This window comes from Coenobita brevimanus, chromosome 30 (assembly GCF_032717465.1).
Source record: "Coenobita brevimanus isolate Jiangsu-jjx chromosome 30, ASM3271746v2, whole genome shotgun sequence".
Lineage (NCBI taxonomy): Eukaryota > Metazoa > Arthropoda > Malacostraca > Decapoda > Coenobitidae > Coenobita > Coenobita brevimanus.
Window position 1 is genome coordinate 460592 of NC_136983.1, and position 6909 is coordinate 467500.

Genomic DNA, 6909 nt, shown 5'->3' on the forward strand with positions numbered 1-6909 from the left:
TCCATTCCCCAGTCCAGCACTGACCCATGAGGAGCATAGGGACCTGGTGTAATGGGGTGTATAAAAGCCCACCTACCAAATTAATCACCAGGGGGAGAAAAGAGTGATGTAATGGGGTGTATAAATGCCCGTGTTGCCTAGAGGCAAAGCGGGGATCCTTTCTTGGCTCAGTGGTAACGTGTGTGTATCAAGTGCGAGGGCCTGAGTTCAAATCCCAGCCAGACCAGTGATTAGTTTGTTAAGTTTCAGTTAGAGTCTCTTACACTGGGATTAGACTATACTATCTACTGCCATGCCTTAACTCTGTACCGTTATGGGGTGGCAATGAGCAAATTGGTTCCAAGTCACCCTGTCCTCTGCCATTTTTATTTTTTTTCAATGTGAGGAAGAAGGAACCAAAGGCCAGTAGCCTTCCCTACAACTCACACACCCCTCCCATATATCTCCTTTCCATTCCTCCATCTCATCCTTGTCTCTCCCTCCTCCTCACCCACATAAACTCTCTAGTTACCGTACATGTAGTCTCTGTGTCCATCCTATCCACACAGACAACTCATTCCAGACATTTAAGTCAAATGCCAAATGCTCAACACCTGAACAGAATTATGTGAGCAATAAACCCCAACCACCCCTTGGAACATGACCCTTATGGGCCACACAGGGTCAGAGTGTCTTTGACCACTGGACCACCAAAAAGTAAAAATTATGCTGGCAGTGTAGATTATGCAGTGCAGTAAATCTGTACACAGCATAAAGACCCAACCTTGATCTGCCTGCATACATCACAAAACTACCAAACCACACCATAAAACCTAACCTAACCAAACCTAACATATCCTAACTTGCTAACCTTACCTAATCTAACCTAGCTCAACCCAGCCTCTCCTAACCTTGCTTAACCTAACCTAACAACCTGATGTTAATGTAATGGCAACAGCAGACAGAGCCAGGGGCAGCAGACTCCCTCGCTCCCCCTCCCTATTATGTCACACTGTATGAAGCACTGGCCCAGAATAATACGAGAGGACTGCCTGAATGATGTATATATTTTTTTTAACTGGGGATGATACTTGATATATAACATCTGCCTTCTCTCTATCTTGAATGCTCAGCTGCAGCAAGATACAAAAATAAAGCATACCGGTAGTGCTAGTCATGAGGAAGTGCTATGGGAAGAATGCAACCCAAAAAAGTCTTTCTGCCACTGAGATACAAGAAATTAAGCTACAAATGGAAAAAAATCTTTGCCTGCTTAAAATTAATGAACTAAAAGTTAATAATGACATCTACTGCTTATTAAAACCACCGTCATCATCATCCGTCATCCTAGTCATCATTCAGACTTCCTTCCCCATCCTAAGGCATGGAAAATGGATAAATCAAACAGACTGAGGTATTACTCCAAGTCTGCCCAACTGAATGATCCAACCACTCGTTCATCCACCATCCTGGCCCTTAGAATCCTTAAAATCACACACGTAAACCTCTGAAAAAGGCCGTGAATCATATGAAAATGCTTACCTATACCAGTGAGGCCCTTCAATGCTTTTTATATATCAAAACAAATGCTCCTTCATGCCTCTGTTTTCGCTCAACTGAATGAAGCAACAGGAAAGAGAATCAGCTGTTCCATGTAAACAAACCCGCCATTTTCTTTCACTAATTCAGGAGTAACAAAGGGAAATATAATACAGATGCCCTAACCTCCTTTTCACCTTAACTTGGCCCAGACTTTCGTCCTTTTGCTGATTATTCCACGTACTAAAGTTCTACACTTTTTCCACTGCACTTCTTCATGACCAGCATAATAGTCTAGCGTGATCATTTTGTTACAACTCAGCATCCAAAAGGGAGAGATGGCAATTTTAGGCCAAAGTTAGAGTTATGGATGTTAAATAAATGATATAACAATTCTAATTTGGCCCTGATTGTCATCGTTCTGGTGATTGTTTCAAGCCGCTTTGTGGCAGAAATGGGAAATGTTGTAACTCTATATCATAGCACTTCTTCGTGACTATCACCACGTCAGAGAACCGACAATGAGTAAAAAAAAATCAACATAACTCTCAATTTACGCCTAAAAACCCCATTTACAACCACACACAACTATAGTCCTTGTACCCTAACCTGGTCCAAATATTTGTCCTAGTGCAGCTTATTCCACACAGGTTAAAGGAAGAAAAACACAATACTAAGGCTCTTCATCCTTTCCGTGGCACTTCTTTGTGACTAGCATTGTCTTCTAACAATAATCTCTTTATGCAGCTCAGTATTCAAGATGGAGAGAAGGTGTTTTTGGCCAAGTTGGGGTAAAAAAGGTATATCAACAGTTTCCGAATATAACAGCAGCTGAGTCCTTACATTTACCTTGTCCTCTGTGACTCTGTGCCCCATCCACCACAACCAGTCAACAGCTGTGCCTGGTCCACCACCATCAGTCACCAGCTGTGCCAGGCCTGCCACCACCAGTCACCGGCTCTGTGCCACACCCGCCACCACCAGTCACCGGCTCTGTGCCACACATCCATCCTGGCTGGGAGAGACTGGCCAAAAAGTGTTATTCATATTCATGGCGGTGTTTTACTGACCTAACAGCCTAACACCCTAGCCAAACAGTGATAATTTAACACTCACCACCGGCGAGCTTGACTTAGAGATGCGACGAGAAGGGGGGCTCCCGCGCCGGAAGTTTTATTGCCTACCTGAAAACATAAAAACATGTCAGAATATACATGACCATAGGACAAATAACTCAGTCAGTCCACCAACACCTGACATTATAAAATAAAAAATAAGTGGGCAATGAGAAAGCTTGGGATTGAGGAGTGGCTGGTTAGAGTGGTTCTGGCCATGTACCATATGTGGGTGCTTGAATAGGTGAGAGTGAATGGAGATTTGAGTGATGAGTTTTCCATGAATGTTGGCTATATTGTAGTTAACAGATTTCTGGATGTATGAAGATTTTTTTTCAACTGCTGGAGAGTGATTATCTTAGTATGGCTGTGGGTTTACCTTCCAGTCCATGCAAATCATTGTCATTTTCAGGTGTGTGTGTTTTGCCTGTAACAAGGGTTTGGTGTGTTCATTGGCAACACTCCTGCATCCATACAACACATCACCTGTGTCATATTATACAAGCTCAGTACCTGGCCAAGCCTTTAACACCAAGTACTGCATCATTTATTTAACTGCTTTGATAACAGTATATTTAGGTATTCTTTTAACCATGTTGTATTGAATTATTTATAAAGACTCCAACATGCTTACAAGCATCAGCCTTGGTCACTTAATGGCAGCTCTCTACACTGCTTGATCGCTGGCAGTTTCTAATCCCTGAGGTCACCCCTCTATGACCTCGTCCCAGTTCTTACTCGGTCTGCCTCTAACAATTCTACCCTCGACATTCAGACGTCTCACCCTCTGCACCCAACTGCCATCCTCCAGCCTCTCAACACGGCCAGACCATCTCAGTCTACTCCTTATCATTACAACACCAATACATTCAAGTTCCATCCTTCCTCTCAGCTCTTCAATCATATTCCTAGCCGCTCCCCCTCCTTTAGCCTTACACTCAAGGATGCATTGCACATCCACCTAATCACTGCCATTTCTGTACACATAAGTCTACAAATAACCTCTTCCTTTACTGCCCAGGTCTCGCTACCATTTAACATTACACTCCAAACACATGCTGCATACAAAGATCCTTTAACATGTAGGGAGAGCCCTCTGAATGTCAGGAGAGGCAACGACTCCCTTAACTTCTTACAACCACTCACTCTAGCCACAGCGCTGCTCCAGCCCCACCTCCAGCACATAACATGTCTCCCAAATAACAAAACTCTTCCACACACTCAAGAGACTCACCAGCAAGTTCAATCCTTTCACGCCTGACAATCTCCACCTGCTCTCCCCAGCACACCACACACACACAAAATCAGCATTATCTCACAGTCTACCTCTAATACCATTACATCTCTTACGTACCAACTTATCACAAACACTGCACAAGATGGAATTACTTCCCACACCCTTGTGGCAAACCACACATGGCCACACTCCCTCTGCTTTGACAGTACTGCCACCAACCCTAGTTATCATCACCTTTGTTTTATCCACATTTACTTTCAAACACCTTGAACTGCACCTCGCTCCATATCTCCACTTCCTAAATCATTCCTCCGTCTCTCTCTCATCGTCTGTGATCAACACTGTCATCAGCATACCCCAGTTCTCAATTTACGAGAGGGAGCTTCAGGTACCACAATAATAAACGAGATGATTAAACCTGACCCCTGATGCATGCCACCACTCAAAGACAACTCACTCAAACCTCTGTTCACTGTCACCAGGATGTGAGCACACTCGTACATGCCATACCCACTCAAACCAGCTATTCCTCAATCCCAAGCTTTCTCACTGCCCACTACACAACCTCTGTAGGAACAAAGCAAAACTCTCTTCCATCCTGTGTGTACTGTTTGTTCATAGTGAAACATTTATACTGGCTTCAACAAGCATGCATCAGCCTTGGTCACCTAATAATGGCAGATCTCCATGCTGCTTGATCTCTGGCAGCCTCCGTATTCAGTCCTTTATCCCTAAGAAAACTGTCCAGACCTCGTCCCAGGTCATTTTCGGTCAGCCTCTCAAAACCCCATCCCAGACTCTCACACCTCTTAGCCCTTACACCTGACTGTCATCCTCCATCCTCCTACACAATATTTCATTTGTTCACTCTCATCTTAAATGTCGGGACCAACTTGCCTAGCCCCGGGCTCCTACGCTCCTCATGGGACACCGTAGGATTGGATAATGAATGGATGAATGGAAAAAAAAGAATCTTATATTGTCTACCTATCTACAGCCAGACCACCTGATGCGAGAAGGGGTGGCTGTACACTAATAACCGCCACATTCCTGTACTCCACCATCAGGCTGCCCTCTCTCCACATCACACTCCCCTTTCCTTATGCCTCTCCACCCCATCTCGTCCATTCCTGTCCTCCACCATCAGGCTGCCCTCTCTCCAAATCACACTCCCCTTCCTCTACACCCCATCCCTCCATCTTAAGCCTCAATTTCCTGCTTAACAATTACCTCAAAGATCACACAATACCCACATCACCCTGTCTCCCATCATCAGGCTGCCCTCCCTCCAAATCACACTCCCTGTCCTCTACGTCTCTCCACCCCATCCCTCCATCTCAAGTCTCAATTTTCCACTTACCAATAACATGTTCTTGATAAGGTTTGAGTTCTATTATACTGCCAGACGCCTTAATCCTGTAAGGGGTGGCCACAAACAAATCACCTCCATGCTGCCCTGTCCCCCGCCACTTCACTGCCCTCCCCCCAACTCACACCCCCTTCCCTCATATACCTCGCCATTACTTATTTCATCTGATAAACAAATTCTGTGGATATTCTCTGTGGTAATAAACTGTCTGGAGATGACGAGTACAAAATGGTGAAGTCAGGCCTCCTTATAACAGACTAACTGGGGGAAAAGATGGCTGGTATATCTGGCAGTTCGTTATACCGGTATGTCTGACAGGGACCCGCTATACCAGGCCCATACCGGGTACTGTTATTTTTTTTATCGAGACCTATACCGGGTAATCATTTTTTTTTTTTTTATCAAGACCTATACCAGGTCTATCTATCTATCTATTGCCAGACGCCTCAATCCCGTTTGGGGTGGCCACAAACAAATCTCCTCCAAGTCGCCCTGTCCCACGCCATTTCACTGCCCTGCTCCCAACTCACACCCCCCTCTCTCATATACTCTCCACCCCATCCCTCCATCTCATCCTCGGCCTCCCCCTTCCTCTTTCCCCCTCCACCTCACTCACATACACTCTCTTCGTCAGTCTTTCACCCTCTATCCTCTCCACATGGCCAAACCACCTCAGTGTGTTCCTCATAACGCTTCCTATCACATCCACATCAACACCACAACGCTCCTTTATACCAGGTACTCAGTTTTTTTTAATTGAGAACTATACCGGGTACTCAGTTTTCTTTACCTAAGGGATGATGCAGTTGACAGGTTGGTGATGATTGGCTGAATGCAACATGTCCGTATAACATCATTGCATCTATCTTTCTATCTATTGCCAGTCACCTCAATCCCGCAAAGGCTGGCCACAAACAAATCGCCTTCACGTCGCCCTGTCCCCCGCCATTTCACTGCCCTGCTCCCAACTCACACACACCCCTCGAATAAAATACCAGATGATGTGAACGGAAACTTATTGACTAACACAGACTTCTCCCTCAGATAATTATATGGTGCATTCAGCCAACCATCACCAGCCTGTCACATGCATCTTTGCCTCAATTAAAAACAAAAAACATGAGAACAGGGGAAGAGTTGGGTGGTATATTTGAGTTCGTTATATGCCTGACAGGGACCCGCTATACCAGACCAAGGGTGGGTATACTGTATATGGAAATTAGTGCTCTAGGATAACCATGTTGAACAACGAAGAAAGGGTATTGATTTATAAATGTCTTAGCAATGAACTGTCCAATAATGCTCGCTCTAAGAACAAGGGCTTGGTATATATGAAAAACGGTGCGGTAGGATAACCATGTAGAACAACGACAAACGGCATAGATTTATAAATGTCAAAACAACGAACTGTCAACTAACGCTCGGTCAGAAAACGATGGATTGGTGTACAGTATATGAGAAACATTGCAGTAGGTACCTCACATGTTACATAAGACATCAGAGAATCAGTATCGTATGGGTCTGGCCTGTGTTCCTTCATATATAATAGATCAATATGCAATCATACTCAGGTAAAAGGAAGGATGGGACTTGATGGTGTGATGAGGAGGGGTGGACTGAGATGGTTTGGGCATGCTGGGAGGATGGAGGATGACAGTTGTGTGCGGATG